The 27,982-nt window shown below is 43.9% G+C and overlaps 1 protein-coding gene and 1 long non-coding RNA gene across 2 annotated transcripts in view; one reads left to right on the top strand and one right to left on the bottom strand.

Moving 5' to 3' along the window:
• LOC132142624 (catenin alpha-2) overlaps positions 1–27,982 on the top strand; it is a 405,218-nt gene that overhangs the window by 54,362 nt on the left and 322,874 nt on the right. The window lies entirely within an intron of this gene.
• Positions 5,431–6,480, bottom strand: LOC132141980 (uncharacterized). The gene is made up of 2 exons (XR_009433983.1): positions 6,404–6,480; positions 5,431–5,683 (listed from the first exon to the last, which is right to left on the bottom strand). It is a non-coding gene; the product is annotated as an uncharacterized LOC132141980 (long non-coding RNA).

Raw genomic sequence — 27,982 nt, 5'->3', positions numbered from 1 at the left:
CCACAATACATTTGTTACAGTTTCAGTACCGCTAGAGTATCTGGTTTTGCTCAAACACAAGTGGAGTTAAGAACAGAAATTATCATGATATAAGGTTTATGCAGCAGCGCCTATGATATGTTAATCTTTTGGGTTAATTTTTTTTTTTTTAAATAAATAAATAAATTATGTGATAATTTAATTTATTTCTTTTTCAATTCATTTATCCAATTACATTTTTATGTATAGACATATAACTCCCCAGTAATATCATTGTGAGAAGGTCATATACGTAGCATTAATTAAATGTTGAAACTGCAAAAGCTTTATATGCATATGGCCCTCAAGTAAACTTTCCACATTTTTCCTCCCCCCTTTTATCGATTCTTGTAGCTTCAGGGTACTTTTCTCCTTTTCTGCCAAATATAGTAATAATAGAAAAAAGAATGTTAAAAGTCTGTAGGCAGTGCTCAATGTACAACACTGACAGTGCACAAAAGGAAACAGCATCTGAGTCTGTGTCTTAGACTGTAGGGCGATGCAAAGACAACATAATCACAATTTTTTGGCAAAGCTGAGTCAGGCTGAAAGGGTTTTTGTGCTGTTTGGCTTGGTGTCCCACAAGGCTGTGCCATTCAACGGCGAGTGCAGAGAATATTGAAAGGCTCTGATGTTGGCTTCTGTTATTGGATGCAGTGGATGGAATTGATACAGCATCATTAAATGCCGTGATTAGCTTAAAAGTATTATTTACCATATTAATTACCATAATTTGGTCACCCTCATGTCAGTTCAAACCCATATTTAACATAAAATAACAAGTAGATTCTTTAAATGTTTTCCTTTTATTTCCAAGTGATGGATAATTTTAATGTAAAAAAAAAGGTTAAAATTAATTAGGTTATTTAATGAAAGTTCTGTGTAATTCACGAGACAGACTGAGAGCTTGTTGAGGTCTTGATTTGGAAATAATTTTCTGTCCATGTATTCCCAGCTACCAAAGTCTTACTACTGTACCTTTTTCATGTTTTAGTTACTGTTTTTCAGGCTTTACTGAGACATAATTCAGTATTTTATAACCGGGCCTTATTTGCAGTTGTTTACAGCACAGATAATCTATGATTCATGTTTAGCGCAGATAAACTACTCATCACAGTAGAAAAGTGTAATGAGAAGAATTCGAGAAACATTTGAGCCCAAGTAAAGCAAAGTCAGTGTTGGGAAGGTTACTTTGGAAATGTAATAGGTTACAGATTACAAGTTACCCTGTTTAAAATGTAATAGTAGTGTAACTTTTTCAATTACTTTATTAAAGTAATGTAACTAATTACTTTTGAGTACTTTTTGATTACTTTTCTAAATTTGTGAAAATTAAAGAATAATAAATAAAAGCATATACATCAACTTAAATACAGTTATCTAATAAGCATGTGACGTATTCTGTGTACTAAACTCCTGAAACATTGGTGTTTTTTTTAAACTGCTGTCTCTGTATATGATGATAGTTTTCTCAAAATAAGTAAAATGCACATGAAGTGACACAGAGCAGTTATAGAAATTATGTTTATGTGCTCGTGTACTCATATTTTGAGGCAGCAGAGGTTGAAAACACTGCAAGCTTCAGTAAGCCTACATGTAGTAAATGAAACCATGTCTTTGCCATTAATTTACAGGAGGGGTGGACTGGGAAAAAATTCAGACTGGAAAATTCAAACTCATACAAACAAATTCATGGACAAAACTATTTTTTTGTATGGACCTGACATAAAAAAGGTTTAAATCTTTAATTTGGGGACATGCAAAATAATCAAAAGTTCTCTCCTGAACTGCACCTTCACTTCCATTTTTCTCTTCAGTCTCTTTATTTTGCCCTGTTATCCATCTCTCTCGTGACTTTAATACTCAAGATTGAACAAAACTATACTTTACAATACAATACTACAATATCTTTATAGAAAAATCCTAATACTGTACACGAGTCATGTTTTTCCCTTACAAAAATTAACCATGCTTTTATTAGCCTATATAAAAGTAAAATAACCTTGTTTTTTTTTTTGTTTTTTTGCAAATGGATTTGTATTTATTCTTAAATAAATACATTTGTAAAATAATTTTACATTTTTGGTTACCACAGTTAAACAATAGTAACCATTTTTTCTGGATTTATAGTTAAATATTAAAATGTTAATTTTCGTAAGGGTTGTGTTGTTGTCTGTCATAGCTCCCCCTAAACCTATAAAAAAAAATCTGAATTTTTTTCAGCTAAATTACTACTGTAACATTGCAACAGATAATAATGATGTCCTTTATATAGTATTTTGAGTGATGACTGATGAGCAACGTGCTGCTGCTTGATTAAATAAATAAAAAAACGACAAAAAAGCATCTTTACAGATGAAACTGACCTGAAACCCTGAACAGAAGTTCTGCTTCTCTGCTCCAGCAGTACACTCTATTCTCTGTCTCTCTCTCTCTCTCTCTCTCTCGCATTGATTACTCTGAGTCTGATCCAAACCGTTTGGCGGAGGCGCGGAGAGCGCGCGAGTCATGACTAACAATTCATGACTTATTAGAGATTTAATTATCAAATGGCGGATTCGCAAATGATCGCTTTAGTACATTCGGCAGGCAATTATACAAAAATTATATTAAATAGTGGGGCAAAATCGGCTGCCAGGCCACCGGGAATTGTCCCGGTTCTCCCGGTGTCCAGTCCGCGCCTGATTTCCACAGACACGCAGAATGTGCAAAGTCATATATCGCATTTTTGCGGCTTAATATTCACAGACACTAGTCCATGTCATGTTTTGATTCAAGTGTACTGACCTACTTTTGATTTAGTCATTCAAAATGTGGCATATTCCGTCCGCGTTAGGCATTTCGTTTTTATGACTGGATTCTACGAACCAGACTGTATTTCCGCATCCCGGAAATTATTAGGGCGGTATGTCTCAGAATAGTCAGTGCAATTTGGGAAAGAAATCAGTTAAATCTGTATGTGGATGTGTGTAAATATTCAAATGTAATCCCCTTTGTAATCGTAAAAAATTTCATAAGTAACTGTAATTTAATTACTCATTTTTTCGTAGTAACTGTAACTAATTACAGTTACAATAATTTTGTAATTAAATTACGTAACGCCGTTACATGTAACTAGTTACTCCCCAACAGTGAGCAAAGTAACATCATTTTATTACTTAAGCTTTTTAATAATGTCCTGTGACTTTCAGGTATTTAAGCAGTTTTGATACTTGTCTTACTCTTGTTTATAGTAAATTTCTCGCTTTCTTAAGTTGCTTTCAAGCCTGACAATGTGAGTATTTTAAGTTACTCTAATTCTCTAATGCATCTAACCTAACAGTATATGCAATTTGTGTTTTTTTCTTTTCTTTCTTCTTCACATTCCATCACAGTTAGCAAAGACAAGATTTTGGATTTTTATTATTATTATTATTTTTAATCTTATCTTTTGCTTTTCACTGTCAAGTAACTTAACCATTATTAACTATTTCAATCATCTATCATGTTTTTTTTTTTTCTTGACCTCGTCACTGGAGACACAATTTCTTACAGAGGAAAAAAAAAAAAACACTTCAGCCTGCATTATTCAAAGACCGTATTCTGCAGAGGAAGCTACTTGAGTTAATGCAACTGTTTCACCAGCTTTCTCTTTCTTTCTCTTGAATTCAAATGAAGCATCTCCATGGTCTTTAGACACCCTGGATATGCAGATCACTAACAAATTGTCTGATTAAGAGGGATTACATCACACACTTCAAATCACACAATATTTGATAGTCCTTTGAATGTGGTGCTTCATTGGAAATGTGCTTAATAGAAAACGTGGACATTTCCACTGACGTTCATGCACATACCTGTTTACATCACAGCATTGAACCAAAATTTGCTTTGTCAAATTCCAGACAATGCTTTCCATCCCAACCCTCCTGCTTTATTAAGAGAGCTCATAAATAAGACATGCACACTGCGTTATCTGCTCAAGATCCCCACCAGACGTCATTTTCTCCCCAACAATCACTTGTCATACTCCGTGCCCACTCTCCAGTGTTGAGGTGGTTGCACCTATTGGAAAAATCTTTACAATATTTTGTTTCGAAACACTTGTTTCAATAACTACGCGTGTAAATGCCACACTTCACTTTGAAACTGGTAAAGCATATATTTATTTAATCAAAGCCTGTGGGATTTGACAATGGCTGGCAATATTGATTTTATTTCGATGTCATGCAGCCCTAGTTACCGAAGAGAGACAGTTCATTCTGTGTAAATATTAAACATGGGGCTGATAGACTCAGATCTTTATCATGTGAAGATGATGAAAGTGAGCTTTCAAAAAGGTATCAGAGATTGATTAGCTGAGGGTATATTCGCAGTATCAAACAGACTAATGAGAATGGCCTGTGGCAATACGAACTGTTCTCATGTCATTAATTGCTCATTATCGACTTGCCCACGTCCACTCCAACATTTGGCTTCCTCATGAAGGCAATTACAGTTCTTAAATAACTTGTTATCAAGAGAGTATGGATGGCACCTATTTTCTAGTAGTTTGTTTTTGGCAGCAGCATTGCCGAAATGTAAATTTGCTGTTTTTTATTTGAACAATTTTTTACTGGTGAAACCTACCTCTCCCGCTGTTAGCGCCTCCTGCTGGAAGCAAATTAAGTGCCGCCACCAATTGAGTGTAACGATGTGGGAAACCAGACCGTTCTCATCCCAAGGCGTCATGTACTGACCCTTTTGACATTTCGTCAACATCCTACGCACATGGCACCCTCTAGCGTCAATATTAGAAGCAGATAAAAATGGGCTAGAAGGCGCCTCCTAGCGGTCTAACCCTAACCTTAACCCATAATCTGTGTCTCATATTGACGCTAGAGGGTGCCATATGCGTAGGATGTTGACGAAATGTCAAGAGGGTCAGTATATGACGCCTTGGGATGAGAATGCGTAAGGGAAACACTGTACTACTAGTCTAAAATGAACCCAAACTGAGCTAGGCATTAAACCTACAAATCTTGTTCATTTTAAATATCACGTTTACACACAAATAATTATCAAAAGGAAAATATTTATTAAAAAACAAGAGAAAAGTAAAAAAGTAACATGTAAGAAGGAATGCAGAAAATGATGGCATTAACAGCTACAGAGTTCATGAAGCATTGAACATTTGATGAATATAACTTAAGATCAAATTGGACTGTTTAATTTTATATATTGTATAAAAATATACGAAAACACTATTATACAATAAATGTACAATTAGTTAGGTTCTTCACCAAGTATTCTAGCATGACAATACACAAATAAACCACAACATTAACATTGATATTATAACATTTAACAGACGTGTGTGAAATAATGTGAGCATGTGTATGAATGACAGAGTGTAAACTCTTCTACTCAACAACACAGAACAAGCATTTAACATTGTTTTTACAAATTATACACTTACAGTTTGTTTCATAATCCATGAATACAGATCATGCATCGCTGTCAACTTTCATGATCTCTTTAGCATAATTGATGCAGTCATGAAGAAGCCCCATCAGCATGTGACGACATCTACATCATCCAGGGCAGCGTCCTCCTTTAAAACCACTGCTGCATCAGTTTAGGGGAAAGGACGATCTCTTCTTCGACCAGCATTCATCCCAGTCACCGCCTGCTCTTCATCAGTGGCCTAAAAAGAGAAACACATTTGAAAAAAGAAAACATTTAATTAAACTCTATCCATTTTCAGATAGAGGTGTATTAACATCCGTAAGGACAGGTAAATAATCTGTTTTAAAGTTTCAACACTTTGTGTGGTTGTTTAATGTCTCGATCTACCACAGCGCTCGTGAAGGCTATAATGGCAGTACTAGTGTGAGGGCATGTCATATTGTTTGAATAAATGTATTGCTTTCAGAAAGCTTCTTTACTGAAACATTAAAATAGACATGACATTCACATACCTCACAAATGTTCATGTACGTGGAGGGCTGCTCTTCAAACGGTTAGTTCACCAAATAATAAAAATGGTCATAATTTATTCTCCATCATGTTGTTTCAGACCCACACAAACTCTGCTCATTTTTGGAAAACAAATGAATACATTTAATATTCTCTTAATTTGTGTCCTCCATTGCTAGTCTGGGAGAACAATATTTTATTTTGAACATACATGTTTGCTATCATATAATTTAAGATTTATTTATATATAAATATCGGAATTAATTACTTCTACAATAACTCTGGATTTATGAGGCTTGAAAATACTGATTATCTAGACTATAAATCGATTAACAAAATTATGAGAAAATAAAAAATATATTCATTTATGTTGTAAAGACAGAAAAAAGTCTTACAGGTTTGGAATGACATGAGGGCAATTACATGATTTTTTTTGTGTGAACTTTACCTTTAAGAGGGAAGACCAAGAATGATGACTCTCCAAATCAGACAAGACAACTCCAAAGTTGGTTTGAGTTCTGCAATGAAAAACACATACATCAATGGTCAAATTATGAAGTTTACTTGCCTTAAACTATCTTTCCCTCTCTTCCAAAGAAGCTGAGAAAACCACCTCCTCACACAAGCAGACATCTGTGTCCTTAACTCCAGTTAGTTTGAGTTCTGCAAAGAGGGACATCAATGGTTTCAATAAAATATTAACATGTAATCATACTGTTGTTGCATCAAAATGTGAAGTAAACAGGGAGGACACAACAGAAACAAAAAATAACTCACATCAGTTTCATAAGAATTAAGTTATCTTGTCTCTGGATTTCAACATCTACAAAACAAACATTATTTTAGTCTTAGGTAAAAATTAAGATAACTTGTTGGAATTCTGAAGTTAAGCCTTAAAGGCCATGTTGCAGGTTAACCACCACTTTCGATTAATGGGTACATAAATCACTCAAGATATGTATATCATTTTTAAAATGTCTTAAAAATAGTCTTAAAGACCTTTTTTTTAAGTTTTTGGTATTAACGTTTTTTTTATGCAACTCGGCGATGACGTCACGTTGGGGAGAAGTCGAGGAAAGGTAGCCTCAGTCTAGTATGATGCCGCGTTCCAGGCAACCCGTTACCCGTGTTTTTCCAACCTTAAACCCGTGAAAGTGCGCAGGAACGGCAATCAAACTCGTGACTTCCCACCCGTGAACTCGTGTCTCGTACTAGATCGATGTACTCCGAGTTCCGAGGTCACACAGCACGCGAAACAACAATGACAGCCCCTACGGATAATACTGCCTACGGATGCAGTTTATGCAAGTGGCACACGTTGAAAAACGATTTTAGGTCAATGTACCGTTGCAATAAAAAAAATAATCTAGTTACAATTCCTTGCACTCAGAAATTTTGGCGTAACTTGCCTGGAATGGTACAAAGTCGTTAGTCGTGGTATGAAATAGTGATTACGAGCTCAAAAACCTGCCTGGAACGCAGCATTGGAACTAATGTTATAGCGACTGACTGGGATGAGGAAGAGGTGGCAAGAGCCAACATGTATGATGACCTGCAGCTGTGTAATTTCGAACCTGCCAGACGTGAGAGGGCAAATGAGGAATTGCCAAGAACCGATGTCCGTCAAAGCTTATTAAATGCATGGTCCGAAGAGAATGAGTGGAGAGTTGGTGAAGTGTCCTGGTGAGTTGCTATCGTTTAGCATCGCAGCAATGAGCGCTGGAGCTAGTCTACGAGCAGCAGTGCACAATAACTGTCACGGACGGGATCCAATGAAGCACGGAGATAGAACCAATTGCAAGTAAGTCTTTTATTAAGGGGTAATCCAAACAGCATAAACAGTCCAGGCAGGGGTCAATAGGAAACATCCATCCAAAACATAAACTAAACAAGAAGACAAGGCAAGGGCACGAACTGACGGACATGAATAAACAACGACTCCGTCACACATACTAAGACAGACCGGGTTATATACACAAAAGGATAATGGGGAAACAGGAGACAGGTGGGGAACAATCAATTAACTAAACAAGGAGGAAGGTGACCAAATAAGGAGACAGGAAGTGATAATATGATAAACACCGTGGGAACTGAGGACACCTAGTGGAACCCCAGGGAACACAACCCAGACACTGTGACAGTACCCCCCTTCTACGGAGCGGCTCCCAGACGCTCCAAGACAGACACAAAACAGAGACCAGGAGGGAGGTGGACAGGTGGAGGCTCAGGGGGAGGGACGGAGGGCCAGAAAAGAAAAACATGGGGAACAGGCACCAGAATGTAAACACAACACAGAAAGACCAGGAGGGAGGAGGACAGGAGGAGGTTCAGGGGGAGGGACGGAGGGCCAGACTGACAGAAAGGAACAGGGACAGACATTAACACAAAAACCAAAGGAAAAAACAACATGAAGCCCCCCAGGGCGGAGCAGAAGACCACCACACCCTTGTGGTCAAGGCCAGAGCCCTCCAGGGCGGAGCGGAAGACCACCACAACCGTTTAGTCAGGGCAAGTGCCCCCCAGGGCAGAGCGGAAGACCACCATGTCCGTGTGGTCAGAGCGGAAGCCCCCCAGGGCGGAGCAGAAGACCACCATGTCCGTGTGGTCAGAGCGGAAGCCTCCCAGGGCGGAGCAGAAGACCACCACAACCCTGTGGTCGAGGCCAGAGTTCCCCAGGGCGGAGCAGAAGACCACCACCACCATGTGGTCAGGGCGGAAGGCCCCCAGGACGGAGCAGAAGACCACCACCCCCCTGTGGTCAAAGCGGAAGCCCTCCAGGGCGGAGCAGAAGACCACCACATCCCTGTGGTCGATGCACAAAGCCCCCAGGGCGGATCAGAAGCCCACCACTTCCGTGCGGCCGGATCAACGGGAGGACGAGACTCTGGTAATTCCATGGTGTCTCTACTGGACTCCAGAAGATCGGTGCTGGCCTGACACTGCTCATGAAGATCATTGGTGACTTGCATTTGCTCATGAAGATCAATGGTGACTTGACTCAGTCCTTGAAGATCACCGGTGACTTGACCCAGTCCTTGAAGATCACCGGTGACTTGACCCAGTCCTTGAAGATCACCGGTGACTTGACCCAGTCCTTGAAGATCACCGGTGACTTGACTCAGCTCTGAAAGGTCAAAGGTGACTTGACTCGACTCTGAAAGGTCAACGGTGACTAGCCCTAACTCTGGAGCATCAGCGGTGACTAGCCCTGACTCTGGAGGATCAGCGGTGACTAGCCCTGACTCTGGAGGATCAGCGGTGACTAGCCCTGACTCTGGAGGATCAGCGGTGACTAGCCCTGACTCTGGAGGATCAGCGGTGACTGGCACCTGACTCTGGAGGATCAGCGGTGACTGGCACCTGACTCTGGAGGATCAGCGGTGACTGGCACCTGACTCGACTCCGGAGGGTCCACTGGCACCTGACTCGACTCCGGAGGGTCCACTGGCACCTGACTCGACTCCGGAGGGTCCACGGGCACCTGACTCGACTCCGGAGGGTCCACGGGCACCTGACTCGACTCCGGAGGGTCCACGGGCACCTGACTCGACTCCGGAGGGTCCACGGGCACCTGACTCGACTCCGGAGGGTCCACGGGCACCTGACTCGACTCCGGAGGGTCCACGGGCACCTGACTCGACTCCGGAGGGTCCACGGGCACCTGACTCGACTCCGGAGGGTCCACGGGCACCTGACTCGACTCCGGAGGGTCCACGGGCACCTGACTCGACTCCGGAGGGTCCACGGGCACCTGACTTGACTCCGGAGGGTCCACGGGCACCTGACTCGACTCTGAAGGGTCAGCTGAGACTCTCATCCTGTGCAGCGGCGCTGGGCAGGCAGCCATCTTGGGCCATGACTCTGGACAGGCGGCCATCTTGTACTGTGGTGCTGGTCTGGCGGCCATCTGGGGTTGTGGTGCTGGACTGGCGGCCATCTTGTACTGTAGCGCTGGACCAGTGGCCAATTTGGGCATTGGCGCTGGGTTAGCGGCCATCTTGTGCTGTGGCGCTAGGCTGACGGCCATCTTGGGCTGTGGCACTGAACCGTTGGCCAAAGTGGGCATTGGCGCTGGGCTGGCGGCCATCTTGTACTGTGGCGCTGGACTGGTGGCCAATTTGGGCATTGGCGCTGGGTTGGCGGCCATCTTGGGCTGTGGCGCTGGAACGGTGGCCAATTTGGGCATTGGCGCTGGGTTAGCGGCCATCTTGTGCTGTGGCGCTTGGCTGGTAGCCATCCTGGGCAGTGATGCTGGACTGGTGGCCATCTTGGATGGTGGCGCTTGGCTGGTAGCCATCCTGGGCAGTGGTGCTGGACTGGCGGCCATCTTGGGTTGTGGCGCTGGAACGGTGGCCAATTTGGGCATTGGCGCTGGGTTAGCGGCCATCTTGTGCTGTGGCGCTTGGCTGGTAGCCATCCTGGGCAGTGGTGCTGGACTGGCGGTCATCTTGGGTTGTGGCGCTTGGCTGGTTGCAATCCTGGGCAGTGGTGCTGGGCTGACGACCACCCCGCCGGAAGAGACAGAAGTGGCTGGGGCATCCCACCGAAGCCGATGCTGCAGGTAGCGCACGAATTCCCAGAATTCCAGTGTCTCTAACTGCGCCATCTCCTCCTGAGACACTGGATCATCCAGCCCGCCATTGAAATAGTCCTTGAGGGCCGCATCATTGTAGCCCATGCCCTCGGCCAGGGACCAGAACACCTGAGCCAGGGCACCCACTTCATTTCCCTCTTGGCGGAGGGCGATCAACCGAAGATACTTGGCTCGCCGCTCCGCCATCTTGGCTGGGGAACGGAAAGACGACATACCGCTGGTTCCTAGATTGACGGAGTCGTTCTGTCACGGACGGGATCCAATGAAGCACGGAGATAGAACCAATTGCAAGTAAGTCTTTTATTAAGGGGTAATCCAAACAGCATAAACAGTCCAGGCAGGGGTCAATAGGAAACATCCATCCAAAACATAAACTAAACAAGAAGACAAGGCAAGGGCACGAACTGACGGACATGAATAAACAACGACTCCGTCACACATACTAAGACAGACCGGGTTATATACACAAAAGGATAATGGGGAAACAGGAGACAGGTGGGGAACAATCAATTAACTAAACAAGGAGGAAGGTGACCAAATAAGGAGACAGAAAGTGATAATATGATAAACACCGTGGGAACTGAGGACACCTAGTGGAACCCCAGGGAACACAACCCAGACACTGTGACAATAACGTCACACACACACACATATATATATATTATTATTATTATTATTATTTTTTTTTTTTTACTGTCATTGAGTAGCACCGAGTGAAAAATCAACGTTTTCTTTATATCTAGTGGCAGTGATCATGACGTTAGTTCAGATAAGTACCGGTAACCTTTGTCATAGTGTCGTAGAACTGGTAAACGTTGTCTTTGTCATCTAGAAATAGAAGGCATCATGCTAGCTATATGGACGTTTCTAAGCATTTCTCTCTTCCTCCGGTGAAAATGTTGTTGCAAACGTAGCCGTGTGTGTGTCGCTGTGTTTGGCAGGTGCTTGTGTGGGTGCTGTCCCATGGAAACTGCACTGAAAAGCTTGTGCTGTAGGGAAGTGAGTGCGTTTGGGTCGCTGTTGGTCGATATCTATCTATCTGTCTGTCTGTCTGTCTGTCTGTCTGTCTGTCTGTCTATCTATCTATCTATCTATCTATCTATCTATCTATATCTATGTATTTATCTATAATCTGCGCTATCTGAATACTCTCGTCTACTACTCGTCTCTCTCTAGTCACTCTCAATAATATCTTTATATATAATATATAATCTTTATAATATCTTCACTATAGCATTTTAACGTTTCTGAAGTGAGTACTATAATGTTGTGAAGCATAAATGTGTTCATGAAATTAGGTTCGACTATCTAAATGTGGCATTAAGAATACAATAGATTTAGGTCAACATACTGTACATATGCAATGCAGTATATTTTATGCATGTTTATCAATGTTTACTATAGCAAGCATTTAGCAATCTCCACAAATGAAGCTGCCAGATCTTTTTTCCACTTGATCCTTGTACATTGAGTTATTAATGTGCTTGTCTGACCATTAGTGAGACTCTTTGATTCAATGTTTTTCCATAACTATTTTCTGTGCACTTAGTGCATTTACTGGAGCAGTGCATGGCATGTTCATTTTTGGGTAGACTGTGGCGTAAAATTTTCTGAAAGCTTGCTTTTCACATGGCCTTGTAGGCCTTCAGTTTCAATAAACAGATTAACTAGAGCCTGTTCATGGTTTTTGTTCTCGTCTGAGTTCATTCTACCAGGCAGTCACTGCCTTATGTAAGCACCATGTTAACCCTTCCTGTGGAATGACATAGACAGGAATGTTCTCTCAGATAGTATACTATTGCATTTGTTAGTCTTATTTTTGAATAGCTCGCAGGGCCATTTGCAGCACAGAAGGGACATGATTTGTATTTAATATACTGTATATGATTGACTTTCCTAAGTCAAGGTTGTTCCTTCAGAAATCATTCTAATATGCTGGTTTGGTACTTAATTATTAGCGATTATTATTGGTACTCAATGATTAACAATGGTTAAATATTGTATTTTAATAATATTGCAGTATTACTGTTTTCACTGTATATTTTTTTTACAAAAAAATAAAAGTGGCCATGGTGAGCATAAGATACTTATTTCTTAAATAAACCATAGTTATTACAATCTTTAACAGATAGTGTAAAATTTGTGGAGGTGATGTCTCCATTGTCTCCTCAGAGAAAATACCCTTGATGCAATTGTATCTTATTTTTCCTTTTCCTAATCTTTTAGGTAATTTAGATTAAGACAGGCTTATCTGGGCTGAGCAAATATGCTAACGGAGGGGATGGGGGCTCTAGGTGAGGACTTTTTGCTTTTCTTAACTAATTTTAGAGCTAATTTATTAAAATTCCAATTTTTTGTGCAAATCTTGCAGCATGTTGCGTTATCTTGCCTGTGTAACGGTAAATAAAAAATCTGATCTCGGCTGTGATGGATTGTGTTCTAATTACGGTTTGCAAATCCAATTCTGAAATCACTGCACAATCTCAGTTACAACAGCTCTGGGTGTTTGGGATGAGAAAAATATTGAACTTCCCTCTCTGACTTGCTAGCGATCAAGCCGATCAGGGAAATTAAAAGGATCAATGTTTTCTCCGGCTCCGTCATGTGCCTGCTCCTGTGTATCAGTTTGCTCTGTTTATTTTTAAGCGTTTGCCCTTGACTTGATGAATATGAATGAATCAACTCTGGGCCCCTGTCAGCAAGCACAGAAGAAAGGGAGGCGGGGTGGGGGGGGGGGGGGGGGTGCAGACAGAAATATTGCTTCGCCATGCTGCAAACATGAAAAAGATGGGCAACAGGGGTAAGAGGCTTCCAAGTGCCCTTGCTCTTTTAAAACCTTTGACTGTGACTAACACAGAATTGACATGTGGCCACAGCATCGCTGCCTCATAATTCTTTCGAGGCCCCTGTGACACGCTGAGTCATCTGCCAGCCAGTGCTTCGTATGTAGTCTAAGCTCAAAGGGCTCACTAATTCTGCTGCAGTTGCAGAATATGTCTGGTCATCTTTACATCAACCAAAAATGCTCAAGCAACCTGTCTGTTTGAGGAAGGCTTTGTCAAGAGATGTGGGTGTGAACGTGTAGGATGAAAATGTCATCCAAGGACTATCAAAACCGTCAGGCCAAGGAGCGATTGTTCTACAGAAAAGATGAAATCAAATTGGACTTGCACACTATTCTGTAGAACAATGCTTTTCATTTAGTTCACACACACACACACACACATTTGTTTTTGTGAAAAGTGGGGACATCCCATAGGCGTAATGGTTTTTACACTGTACAAACAGTATATTCAATGGCCCTACACCAACCCTACACCTAACCCTAACCCTCACAGGATAATTTATAAGCATTTTGAAAAATGGGGACATGGGTTATGTCCTCATAAGTCACCCTCTCCTTGTAATACCTGTGTCATACCCATGTCATTATACAGAGTTGTGTCCTGATATGTCACAAAAACAAGAGCACATATGTATTCAGCACTTGATTGGTTTTGGGGTGTAAATTACGTGGGGCACGTGGGGGACGTGTGCCCCCCACTTTTAATATCATGGAAATTCGTCCCCCACACTTTTTCGGTCAAGTGTGCTCGCATAGAGGTTTTCAAGAGCTGGTATAATTAAATAAAGATTTAAACTCAAAGATACAGGACAGTCTGCGCATGACCTGTTATTTTATTTGGACCCAGAATACAGCGAGATGAACATCACGGAGCACTCAACACTCTCGTGCAGTTTGGGTTTCATTCATACTCGAAATCGGAGCGCGCTCTCGAGCAGAAAATCATACCAGGAAATTCCTAATATGGACAAAAGCGTCCGGCTATCGCTGGGTGAAAACAGTTGTTTTCACAAAAAAAACTGAAACTTTTGGAAACACGAAGACATTAAACATACGATTGCGACAACATATGGTTTTTCAAGTCATCTTCAGCAGGTGATAAATAAAGAATATGAACAATGCAGTACTAATTGACATAGCATTTATTACAGTATAGAAACTATTCTGCCTTATGTGATTTGTGTGATTGTAGTATATAAACAAATCATTATTATTTGTTATTGTCCTGCAGTTATAGATTTCTAAGCCAATTTAAAAGCTAGTAATTAGAGAAAAAATTAAGTTACCTATACTACCAGTCAGACGTTTTTGAACAGTAATCTTGTTAATGTTAAGTCTCTTCTGTCTACTTCAGTCACATGATCCTTCAGAAATAATTCTGTTATTCAGACTTATTGCTCAAAACAACACTTATTATGATAATGTTGAAAACAGCTGAGTAGAATTTTTTCAGGTTTCTTTGATGAATAGAAAGTTCAGAAGAACTACATTTATCTGAAATAGAAAAAACTTTTGTAAAATGATGATCAATTTGATCAATTTAAAGAATCCTTGCTAAATAAAAGTATTCATTTCTATAATTTATTTTCCAAAAAATAAAAATTATACTGACTCTAAGCTTTTGAATGATATTGTGTATAATGTTGCAAAAGCTTTTAATTTCACATAAATGCTGATCTTTGGATCCTTCTAGTCATCAAAGAATACTGAAGAAAAAAAATATACTGTTTTAAATGTTGATAATCAGCAAATCAGCATATTAAGAATGATTTCTGAAGAATGTGACACTGAAGACTAGATTAATGATGCTGAAAATTCAGCTTTGATCACAGGAATAAATTACATTTTAAAATATATTACAATAGAAAACAGTTATTTTAAATAGTAAAAATATTTCACAACATTCCTGTCACGATTATTAGATGGAGTGCCCATGAACTCCATTAGAGGGCACTCCACTCAGGACCATTCCACCCATCAACCACCAGATGTCACTTGGACACTAGCACCTCTCATACTGTTGCACCACACCCGAACTACATTACCCATGAGTCACTGCATCACAATCACCCTGCCACACCTGCACCTCATTCATCAGCCAATTTCCTTGCCACACCTGCACCTCATTTACACACACACATAAAAGCGAAACACTCACTCTCACTCAATGCGAAGTCTTGTTTAGCCAGTCTGACATTTCCGAGCGTTTTTCCCTGTGTTTGTTATTCCTGTGTTTTGACCTTTGGACTGTGTATTCCGACTCTGATTCTCTGCTGCCTGTCCCGATCTCTGCTTGTTTTTGGTTACGATTCTGGTTATCCCTGACACACCTGACGCCATTCCTGATCTCTGCCTGTATTACCATTCTGTGGAATAAATGCTGCATATGGATCCGAACGCCTCCAACTCCTTGTTACAGAAGACTTCGCCATACCAGGATCCAGCAGCCCGGTATCCCCTTGTCACTGAGGTATCGGTTCCTGTTTCAATGTCAGCATATCACCAATCCAGCCTAACCACAGATCCAGTTGACCTGCTGTTAGATCTTAAGCAAGGAGATCGATCTATTGAGGACTATGTTCAACAGTTCTGTGAATTGGTTTATCGAGTTCCTCTAGACGATGCAGTCTGGTTTAAGGATTTATTCCGTTTTGGACTCAATGAACCAGTAAAATCATGGTTGCCTAGAGGGGAGTTTAATTGCAGCTTAAGGGACACAATGGACTATGCACTCTTGTTATGTGGTTCTCCTTTCACGGTGGGAGAGGCAGAGGACTTTAAAGCCCCAAAACCGCTGCACAAGATGGCCGCCAGCCCAGCGCCACTGCACAAGATGGCTGCCAGCCCAGCGCTGCTGCACAAGATGGCCGCCAGCCCAACGCCGCTGCACAAGATGGCCGCCTCAGTTGAATTTCCAGAGTCAAGTCAGGTCCCCGTCGACTTTCCAGAGTCAGGTCAAGTCTCCACTGACCGTCCAGAACAAGGTCAGGTCACCATTAACACCCAAGAGTCAAGTGAAACAACAGTTAAACCTTATGAGTCAAGTCCGGTCTCTGTTGATTTCCCAGAGTCTAATCAGGTCACTGTTGACCATCCAGAGTCAGGTCAAGTCTTCGCTGACCTTCCAGAGTCAGGGTTAGTTCCTGTTGGCCTTCCAGAGTCGAGTCAGTTGACCGTTGAATTTTCAGAGTCGAGTCAGGTTCCAGTGAACTCTCCAGAGTCGAGTCAGGTTCCAGTGAACTCTCCAGAGTCGAGTCAGGTTCCAGTGAACTCTCCAGAGTCGAGTCAGGTTCCAGTGAACTCTCCAGAGTCGAGTCAGGTTCCAGTGAACTCTCCAGAGTCGAGTCAGGTTCCAGTGAACTCTCCAGATTCGAGTCAGGTTCCAGTGAACTCTCCAGAGTCGAGTCAGGTTCCAGTGAACTCTCCAGATTCGAGTCAGGTTCCAGTGAACTCTCCAGATTCGAGTCAGGTTCCAGTGAACTCTCCAGAGTCGAGTCAGGTTCCAGTGAACTCTCCGGAATCAGGGCTAGTCACCGTTGACCTTCCGGAATCAGGGCTAGTCACCGTTGACCTTCCGGTATCACCGTTGACCTTCCGGAATCAGGGCTAGTCACCGTTGACCTTCCGGAATCAGGGCTAGTCACCGTTGACCTTCCGGAATCAGGGCTAGTCACCGTGGACCTTCCGGAATCAGGGCTAGTCACCGTGGACCTTCCGGAGCCAGGGCTAGTCACCGTGGACTTTCCGGAGCCAGGGCTAGTCACCGTGGACTTTCCGGAGCCAGGGCTAGTCACCGTGGACTTTCCGGAGCCAGGGCTAGTCACCGTGGACTTTCCGGAGCCAGGGCTAGTCACCGTGGACTTTCCGGAGCCAGGGCTAGTCACTGGTGATCTTCAAGGACCGAGTCAAGTCACTGGTGATCTTCAAGGACCGAGTCAAGTCACTGGTGATCTTCAAGGACCGAGTCAAGTCACTGGTGATCTTCAAGGACCGAGTCAAGTCACTGGTGATCTTCAAGGACCGAGTCAAGTCACTGGTGATCTTCAAGGACCGAGTCAAGTCACTGGTGATCTTCAAGGATCGAGTCAAGTCACCAACGATCTTCACGAGCAAAGTCAAGTCACAATTGATCCTCAGGAACCAAGTCAAGTCACAGTTGATCCTCAGGAACCAAGTCAAGTCACAGTTGATCCTCAGGAACCAAGTCAAGTCACCGTTGATCTTCATGAGCAAAGTCAAGTCACCGTTGATCTTCATGAGCAAAGTCAAGTCACCATTGACCTCCATGAACTAACTCAAATCACAGTTGATCCTCAGGAACCAAGTCAAGTCACCAACGATCTTCATGAGCAAAGTCTAGTCATCAACGATCTTCATGAGCAAAGTCAAGTCACAGTTGATCCTCAGGAACCAAGTCAAGTCACCAACGATCTTCATGAGCAAAGTCAAGTCACAGTTGATCCTCAGGAACCAAGTCAAGTCATCAATGATCTGCATGAGCAAAGTCAAGTCATCAATGATCTTCATGAGCAAAGTCAAGTCACCATTAACCTCCGTGAACTAAGTCAAGTCACAGTTGATCCTCAGGAACCAAGTCAAGTCACCAACGATCTTCATGGGCACAGTCAAGTCACAGCTGATCTTCATGAACCCAATAAAATCACCACAGATCTACCAGAGCCTCGTCACATCTCAGCCGAACTCCCAGAGCCTCGTCACATCTCAGAGCTCTCGTCCTATCCTGTCACGGCCAGGGAGGCCATCAATGAGCTCTCATTCATTCCGGTCTGGGCTACGGAGATCATCCACCAACTCTCTGTCTGTCCTGTCATGGCCACGGAGGTCCTCCATGAACTAACCGCCTTCCCTGTAATGGCCAAGGAGACCAGCTACCATCTCATCACGGCCACGGAGGCCGCTATTAACCTGTCAATGTTCTCTGTTTCAGTCCAGGAAGGGCTCCAGTTCCACCTGCTCTGCCCCAGTCCACTGCACTTCCTCATGGACCTGGCCCTCCATCCCTCCCCCTGTTCCGCCTCCGCTCCACCGCCCTCCTAGATTGTTTTGAGCGTCTGGAAGCCGCTCCTTTGGGGGTGGGCTTTGTCACGATTATTAGATGGAGTGCCCATGAACTTCATTAGAGGGCACTCCACTCAGGACCATTCCATCCATCAACCACCAGATGTCACTTGGACACTAGCAACTCTCATACTGTTGCACCACACCCGAACTACATTACCCATGAGTCACTGCATCACAATCACCCTGCCACACCTGCACCTTATTCATCAGCCAATTTCCTTGCCACACCTCCTCATTTACACACACACATAAAAGCGGCACACTCACTCTCACTCAATGCGAAGTCTTGTTTAGCCAGTCTGACATTTCCGAGCGTTTTTCCCTGTGTTTGTTATTCCTGTGTTTTGACCTTTGGACTGTGTATTCCGACTCTGATTCTCTGCTGCCTGTCCCGATCTCTGCTTGTTTTTGGTTACGATTCTGGTTATCCCTGACGCCATTCCTGATCTCTGCCTGTATTACCATTCTGTGGAAAAAATGCTGCATATGGATCCGAACGCCTCCGACTCCTTGTTACAATTACTGCTTTTGCTGTATTTTGGATCAAATAAACACAGGGTTGGTGAGCAGAGAAGACTTCTTTAAAAACATTAAAAATCTTGTTCAAATACTGTTGACTGGTAGGCTATATAGATTATAGAAATGTTATATTGTAATGTTTTATATATATATATATATATATATATATATATATATATATATGTGTGTGTGTGTGTGTAATTTCTGTCCCCCTCACTTCTGCAAAGATGGCTACGCCTCTGGTTGTGTAATACTGCAGCTTATGAGTCCAAGACAACTTTCCTGTAAAGGACAATATAGTATAACTTAACTTATTATCAATATTGAAAACAGTTGTGCTGCTTAATGTTTTTTGGACACCTTAATACATTTTTCAAGAATGTTTGATAAATGCAAAGCTCAAAAGAACAGTGTTTATTTGTAATAGATTTTTTTTTTTTTTTGGAACAATGTAAAAGTCATTAGTGTCAGTTTAATGCTGTGGTTCTCAACCATTTTTACTCCGAGGCTTCCCCTCTTCTCCGAATCAATACTGCAAGCATTCTTGCTAAATACAAGTAATAATTTCTTAAATGATAATAATAATATTAAAACAATCTGACATCAAACTTCTGATTGGTAGTTCATACAGTTCTTGTTTCAGTTCTTTGCGTGACTCTGACAATGTACTTGATTGTAACTGAAGCAGGTAAAAAGTTCTACTGTAGTCATCACTTGGTCTCCATGTCTTAATTTTGGCACATGGCATGAGTGCACTCGCTCACACTTGGCATTTTCTATGTCTGCCTTTCACTGAGGAGATAACATATTCTGACTAAATCCGGCGGGTAAAGAGAAACAAGGGATTTTCTCTCCAGTCTCTTTTGGCAGGGCTCCACTCTTTCTGTGAGCATATCTTTGACCTTCACCTCAGGTCAGAGCTGCTCAGGGAGGCTATATTGTTTTAGTGTTAGAGCGCTCGTTCACTCTGCTTTTCAATCAGGAATGATATTTATGGTTGTCCTTGTGCTAGGGATTCTGGCAATGTCATTTTCACTCTCTCTGAATGGAATTCTGGAATGGAAATCTATCTGGGAATGGATTCTCAACACACAGGAGGAAAGATGAGGTGGAAAGGAGATGCAACGTTGCGATGATGAGATAAAGAGAAATCTCTCTCCTCCATTCCCCCGAGTAAACCTGATAGTCTTCACATAGAATTGGTGGCTTCCTCATGCACTATGCATAGGTTGTAGATTTAAATACATTCTCAATGTAGGGTTGGTTTGAGTATGATTCATTTTGGTCCACAGTTATATTTCTTATAATAATAATAATAATAATAATAATACAAAATCGATAAAAATAATAATACAATAATACTGAATTAAAAATATATAAATTAAAAAATAAATAAAAATATATATTATTAGTAACATTTGTATTATTAGTATATATTTTTGCTATACGGTTGTATTTAGGTTGTAGTGGTGGAAACTATGATTCTTTCAAGAGATTCGTTCATTTTCAGTTTGTTCACCAAAATGATTCGTTCAGTGACCATTTCTTCGTATTACACAAAATATGCCAACAGGTGGCGAAAAAGAGTGTCTTATGTGTTATGTGTCTTAAGTCAATGAACGTATTCACTTGTTTCAAAAAATGATTTGGCTTTATTAAAATGTGTGCATAATCACATTCAATGTATAAAATCTAATTAAGTTGTTCAGATTACAAAGCACAAGGTTTTCTTTCAGAATTAGCATTTTAATTGTTTGGTCAGACAGTTTGTATATTATATATTCACATTCATAAATCGGGGATTAAATGTCTTGTTATGTTCTGTATGCTAAATATGAAAACTAGGCATTTTGCGAGATTGACATATGCTAAATGGCCAACTGACCCGGTTTACTCTCATTCATTTCGTTCACAAACGAGATAAGCTATGTACCAGTTCATTTCATTCACGAACGAGATGTATCAGTTCATTCAACTCGTTCACGAACGACATGTGTACCAGTTCAGTCATTTCATTCACGAACGAGATGTACTAAATCATTCAACTCGTTCACGAATTACATGGGTACCAGTTCAGTCATTTCATTCACGAACGACATGTGTCAGTTCATTCAACTCGTTCACGAACGAAATGGGTACCAGTTCAGTCATTTCATTCACAAACGATATCTCTCGATCTCGTTCAGACTCATGTGAAACTCATTCAGTGAAGGGCGTATTCGTTCACTACATTCAGCAAATCACATGCTCCGTCACATCTCTTACTCGAAGGCTATTGGCTCTAGGTTGAGTAACTCTTTGACAGGATGAAACAGTTCACAGAGCTGTCTAATAGCACCGCGCTGCTCTGGAGGGAGGAACTTCAGTGAACGAGAAATATGAGTCAGTGGCTTACGTGAACAAGAACGATTCATTCACCTAAAAGATTTGTTCAAAAAGAACGATTCGTTCACGAACGACACATCACTATTAGGTTGATTAGGTTCCAAATATATGCAAATGAACCATGCAATCCTGTTCCAAATTAAACAAAAAATCATTTGAAACACACTTTTAAGTCCAGGTAATGCATCTTTACACATCAATTTTAAGCTGATCTGTGCCTGCTCAAAATTCAGTGTAAAGATATGGCACATTAAAGACATTCTACATTATATGTTATGCTTGTCCTGACCCACTATCAAAAGTATACAAAGTATATCAAAGTATACAATTGTAATTGCAGTGTAAATGCATTTATGGCACCTCTAAGAAACATTAAAAAGTCTAAGTAAAGACACCTAAATGTTACTTCAGAAGTGCTTATGTGCCACCTTTGCAGTAAATTTGGCAATATTATGCAAATCCAAAGACAACTTGGTTGTTCTTTGTTTAATTCTGTTTTTGTCCCTTTTTCTTTAGAATTGAAGTCTATGCAGCAGTATGACTTTTGAATGTTTGTAATATTAAAGTTTAAAATAATTGCATTTTTTTTTTTTTTTTTTACCAATTAATGAAGCACTACCTCCTTCCCTTCGGCAGTTAAGCTAAAAACATTTTTGGTCAAAGTTTCAGTTAATACCAAAGCATTAAATTGTCGCTAGACCAGGGGTGTGTTTCACAAAACCTAAGTTAGCAACTTTGTTGGTTGCAATGCAATTTCCCATTGCCAACCAACTAAGTTGCTAACAGGTTAGCAACTATGGTTTTGGGAAACGCCCCCCTGAGCAGTAGGTTTAGACAACAGCCGGCATAAGTCTGAGCAGTATTGTGGTGTCCTTTTAATTATACATGACTGGATTCACTGGTGGGTTTCTGAGCAAAGGAGATCACTTGTGGGACATTTAGTATTATTGATTACTGATAAAACACAAAGGTAGAGGGCTATGGACTGTGGAGAAAGGTCGGCACTGGTAGCTAGTGATGCATTTGAGATGGACTGTGGGTTTTATTGGAACTCATTTCAAGTTTTCAGGTCATTTACCACGCTTGGGGATTTTAATATGCCATTGACAGTTTTATCACGCCCAGACCCTCAGCTGTTCCACGTTCCGCTACACTAAGCAGTTGTTTTAAATAAACGAATGTTTATTACTTTGGCTTACTGAAGTGAAATAACTCATCGTGTCTCCAGGCTGGCCATGAGCACGATTTGCAGGTTAAAGCGAGTCTGACTAAGCGTTAGACCTCACCGCATGGTTAGGCAGGTGCTTTTACACTGAGCTGTCAGTCTTTTCTCCAGGCCACCTGCTTCAACTCGACATATTATGTCTCTCAAATTGAGAATCTCATTTTCACTGTAGGCGAAAGTCCCTGCCCTGTGTGGCAGGACATCTGACATCTATTGAGAGCTAGAATTAGTGACTGAATTCTCACAGTGCTGAATCACTCAGTGGTCAGTTGTCTAACTGAGCTGTCAAAGAACAATCCAAATGTCCTAAATCTAGTAGAAGAAATGTGTAAAGGTCACATCTCAAGACAATGGCTTGAAAGATGCCAAAACATTTATAGCTGCCATGACAGTTTGAAATTCTTCTGGTGCAAAAGACAAAGAAGCTTTGCATATGTTTTATTATTATTTGTAATTTTTTTTGGGTCACACACAAAGGGCTACATTCACTAAATGCAATAAAGAGCAGTGCACATTAGCCACATTAGTGTTACAGCCATATCAAGCACAAAATGGGTTAAGGCATGCTTTCTTGGGTGTTAAATAACAGTGCAAATACCATTATATTAATTGCTGTAAGCAAAAGTAAATAATCTTGCATGATTAATTAAAATACTCTCCTCCCATGCACTGTGCATCTGAAATAGATACTCCTACAAAAGCATATTCAGTAAGGTCAGCCACAAAAAAAGCCCAGGCAGTAGTCTTTGACACCGAAAGAGGACTTTCACTGGTGCAAGCTGTTAGTAAATCCTAAATGTTCTAATTGACTGATTATACTTGTCTAAAGGTTAATGCCGCTTTTAAAGAGACCATTTTACATGACTCACTTCAGTTCTCTTACGAGAGCTCTCTCGTACTGCGTCTTAGCTAAGACGCTACGGGAAAAGTCTCTTTTCACGAAATACTGAAGCAAAAAATTATCCTTAATTTTGTATTTTTGTAAAGCGCATTTGCAGCAGTACACAGCCATAGGCGAGACGGCTCGCTCGCTCATTGGCTTGTTCTGCGGCAACTGCACAGCCTATCGAGCGCAGGCTGATGCAACATCAGACGAATGTAGCTTCGCACCCTTCTTGCCACTTCCCGCCGAAACGGGTGTGGCCCAACCTATAAAAGGAGCTCGAAAAGGCTGACTCACCTGATTTTTCATCTCTTCAGCGAAGCTCACGCATCGCTGGATAACGAGGAAGCAAGCGCCGTCTGGAAGAGCATATCAGCAGGACGAGCCATCCTGAAGCCGCTGGCACCGCCGCCTTCCACTGCCGTTCCTGCTGCGCTATCCGGCGCCCATATCCTTTATAATCCTTGTTCTGTGATATTCTGTGTGTGTGTTCGCCCTGCGACGCACATTCACAAAAGAGCTGCGTCTTTTTAAAGATGCCTTCGTGCGGCTCGTGCAGAACCCCGCTCAGCGAAGGAGATCGTCATGTCATCTGCGTCTCCTGTCTGGGTGAAGACCATGCAGCGCTCGCGCTCGCTGATGGCGGATGTCCTCATTGCGAGTTGATGCCTATGGTGACTCTGAAGACTCGCCTGGCATCCTTCTCGAAGCCTTTATCATCCGCTGCGCCGCAGTGCCGTAAGAAGCGCCGCTCGCAGCGCCTACCCTCCGCTTCGCCGGTCTCCCCTGCATCGCTTCCCGATGCTCAGCGTCCGCTGCTTGCCGACGCGTCATCGGAGGAAGTGGATCTCAGGCCCGCGTCGGAGGAAGAAGACACGTGCTCTCTGCTTGCTTCGGGCAGTGAGGGTTGGGCGAGCTCCGTGGATCTCGCGCCCGCTGCTCAGAGGCCCAGCAGACGGGGGGATATCGATAAGGAGCTGATGCGTGTACTCTCGTTGGCCGCGGCGAGCCTCGGCCTCGAGTGGTCTGCACCAGCGCCCCCTTCACGTTCCCGGATGGATGGTAGCTATCTTCCGGATGAGCGCTCTTCCTCAAGCTCAAAACACGCCCCTTTTCTTCCTGAGCTTCACGAAGAAGTGGCGAAGGCTTTGGACGCTCCATTCTCGGCGAGAATCCGCTCATCTGTTTCGTCAGCATTCTCCACACTGGACGGTGCTAAGAACAGAGGCTACCTGTCACTTCCGCCGGTGGAACAGGCTATAGCAGCGCACCTTTGCCCGCCCTCTGCTGGACGGCGGACTAAGGCGGCGTTGCCATCCAAAGCCTGCCGCATGACGTCATCGCTGCTCGCACGGATATTCTCTGCTGCTGGGCAGGCTGCGTCTGCGTTACACACCATGGCGACGCTACAGATTTTCCAGGGCGATCTTCTCCGCAAGCTGGATGAGATGGGACCTGAAGCGATCTGTCTCGCGGATCTGAGGAGTGCTTCGGATCTCTCCCTCCGCGCTACTAAGTCCGCTGCACAGGCCATGGGACGGGTTATCGCTTCCGCTACGGTGGCTGAGAGGCATTTGTGGCTGACGCTTTCTGACATCAAGGAGTCTGAGCGCGCTGCGTTTCTTGACGCTCCGCTAACTCCTGCAGGCCTCTTTGGATCTTCCGTCAACGAGTTTGTGGAGAGATTCGCCGAGGACCAGAAAGCTTCACAGGCGTTCAAGCACTTCTTGCCGAAGCGCTCCAGTTCTGCAGCTAGCCACTCTAGACCGGCCCCACAGAGCTCTCAGTCACGCCCACCGCCTCCTGCTGCGCCATCACGACAGCGTCAGCAACGCAGCTCGGGATCCCGTTCTCGCTCTTCGAGCCGTCGCCCCGCGCCGCGGGAGCCGCGGCAGAGGATTGCGGTGAAGCCAGAAGCCCCGAAAGCATCCTAGCACTGCTGGGAAAGCGCCGGTGTTCGAGTTCCACTGCAGCCGAGCTCTCACCCAAGCACGCCGCTGTTGCAGTTCCAAGAGTTGCGACTGCCTCAGTGTCTTCTGCAATGCGCAAGCCTGCACGAGTGCCCGCTTGCCTGCACACAAAAGCCGTTATCACGGCTACCCAGATGTTTCACAAAAACAGTGTTTTTTCTGGTGTTCCGGCCACGGCCGATGGTGCTATAAATGTTGTGACGATGCCCACTCCTCAGTGCCCATCTCCACATGTAAGCACAGCCCTACACACAGGGCCTGCGCTCATAATGTCGACTCAAGTCGGTCGCGCACACTACATAGTAAACGTGCCCACCCCTCAGTGCCCACAATTACTATGTCACACGCGTCATGTGGTTTCTGTAAAAACGAAACGCGTGCACACTCATCCGGCCACGGCCGATGGTGCTTTAAATGCAGTGACGATGCCCACTACCCAGTGCCCATCCCCGCATGTAAGCACAGCCCTGAACACAGGGCTGGCACACATAAGATCGACACAGATCGGTCGAGCGCGCCGCATAGTAAACGTGCCCACTTCCCAGTGCCCACATACACTATGTCACTTACGGCGCGGGGCTTCTGTAAAAACGAGGCCCGTGCACGTACATTCTGCACAGGCAGACGGCGAGTTGGAAGTGGTAAAAGTGCACACATGCAGCCCACGGTTACTCACAGATATATTGAGTCACACGGGACCCGCTCAGCCTCCCTCCAGTCGGTTAAGCGCCGGAACGGGGTCGAGGATGAGCGATCTGCCCGCTGTGATCAGCGCGCTCCCCGCCTCAGATGCGCAGCACACTCGAGCGCCGCCGTTGCCCAGTCAACAGAGCGCGTGTCACATCCAGCCCTTAGCCATTCATGCGGATGCATGGTCAGCACTTCCAGGGGTTTCGGATTGGGTGCTAGGCATTATAAAGAGAGGCTACTCGCTACAGTTTTCTCGACGCCCACCGCGCTTCTCAGCGCGCGTCGAAACTACGGTCAAAACAGAAGTAGCACACATACTTCGGGCCGAAATATCAAAACTGTTGAGCAAAGGGGCTGTAGAGCCTGTGTCTCAAGCTCAAAGCGAGGGGGGGCTGTACAGCAGATACTTTCTGGTGCCCAAGAGAGACGGGGGTCTCAGGCCCATACTGGATCTAAGACAGCTGAACAAGGCATTGATGAAACGCAGTTTCAAAATGCTCACGACCAGGAAGCTCCTCGCGCAGATTCGCGGAGGGGACTGGTTGATGTCAATAGATCTGAAGGACGCGTATTTTCAAATACAGATAGCGTCAAACCACAGGCGGTTTTTGAGATTCGCCTTCGAGGGCCAGGCATACCAGTTTGCAGTCCTGCCATTCGGCTTGTCCGTAGCTCCTCGTACGTTTACGAGGTGCATGGATGCAGCGCTCGCTCCTCTCAGACTCAGAGGCATACGAGTGCTGAATTATTTGGACGACTGGCTGGTTCTGGCCCAATCACGAGCGGAGCTCGTGGACCACAGGGCCGTTTTACTCGATCACCTCGAGAAGCTCGGCCTCAGTGTCAATTGGGCGAAGAGTTCACTGAACCCCAGTCAGATGATCCTGTTTCTGGGTATAGTTCTGAACTCGTGTTCCATGACGGCGCGACTGTCACCACAGCGCACGATGGGCATTCAGCGCGCAGCGAGTTCTTTCCGCTGCGGCGCGACTGTGTCGCTCAAACACTGTCAAAAGATGCTGGGTCTCATGGCCTCAGCATCTCCGGTTCTGCGGCTGGGCCTGCTCCGCATGCGCCCCCTGCAGTTCTGGCTGAAGGCTCGGGTGCCGCGCAGAGCGTGGGCGTCTGGCCGGCTGCATTTCAAGGTCGATCAGAGCTGTGTTGCGGCTCTAGCACCTTGGACAGCGAACGGCTGGTACCGATCAGGTGTAAGCCTGGGGACTTCCCCGAGTGTGAAAATGGTGTCGACAGACGCCTCCACTTCGGGATGGGGAGCGCTGCTCGAAGGCAGACCGTCCTTTGGCCTATGTTCAGAATGGGAAAAGCTCCATCATATCAACTGCCTGGAAATGCTGGCAGTGGAGAACGCGCTGACGCGCTTTTGTCCCCATATCAAGGATCACCACGTCGTAGTCCGTTCGGACAACATGTCCGTGGTGTCCTACATAAATCGCCAGGGCGGTCTCGGGTCCCGAAACCTGTACAGGCTGACGGAACGCCTCCTGATTTGGGCTCAACGCAACGTGCGCTCGCTGAGAGCAGTGCATGTGCCTGGACTGCAGAATCTGGGTCCAGACAGGCTGTCCAGAGGCAATGTCCCTACAGGCGAATGGTCTCTACACCCGCAAACAGTTCGGCTGTTGTGGGAGAGATTTGTTATGGCGGAGGTGGACCTCTTTGCGTCCCACGAAAACGCTCACTGCCCCGCGTTCTTTTCCAAGAACGAAAGCGCGCTGTCACGGAAATGGCCGTGCTGCCCGCTTTATGCGTTCCCTCCCGTCTCCCTCCTTCCGCAGGTGATAGAACGGGTGAGAGAAACGAGATGTTCAACCAT

This window comes from Carassius carassius, chromosome 6 (genome assembly GCF_963082965.1).
Source record: "Carassius carassius chromosome 6, fCarCar2.1, whole genome shotgun sequence".
Classification (NCBI taxonomy): domain Eukaryota; kingdom Metazoa; phylum Chordata; class Actinopteri; order Cypriniformes; family Cyprinidae; genus Carassius; species Carassius carassius.
Note: the sequence above shows the minus strand (reverse complement) of the source record. Positions and strands in the feature narration are given on the sequence as shown.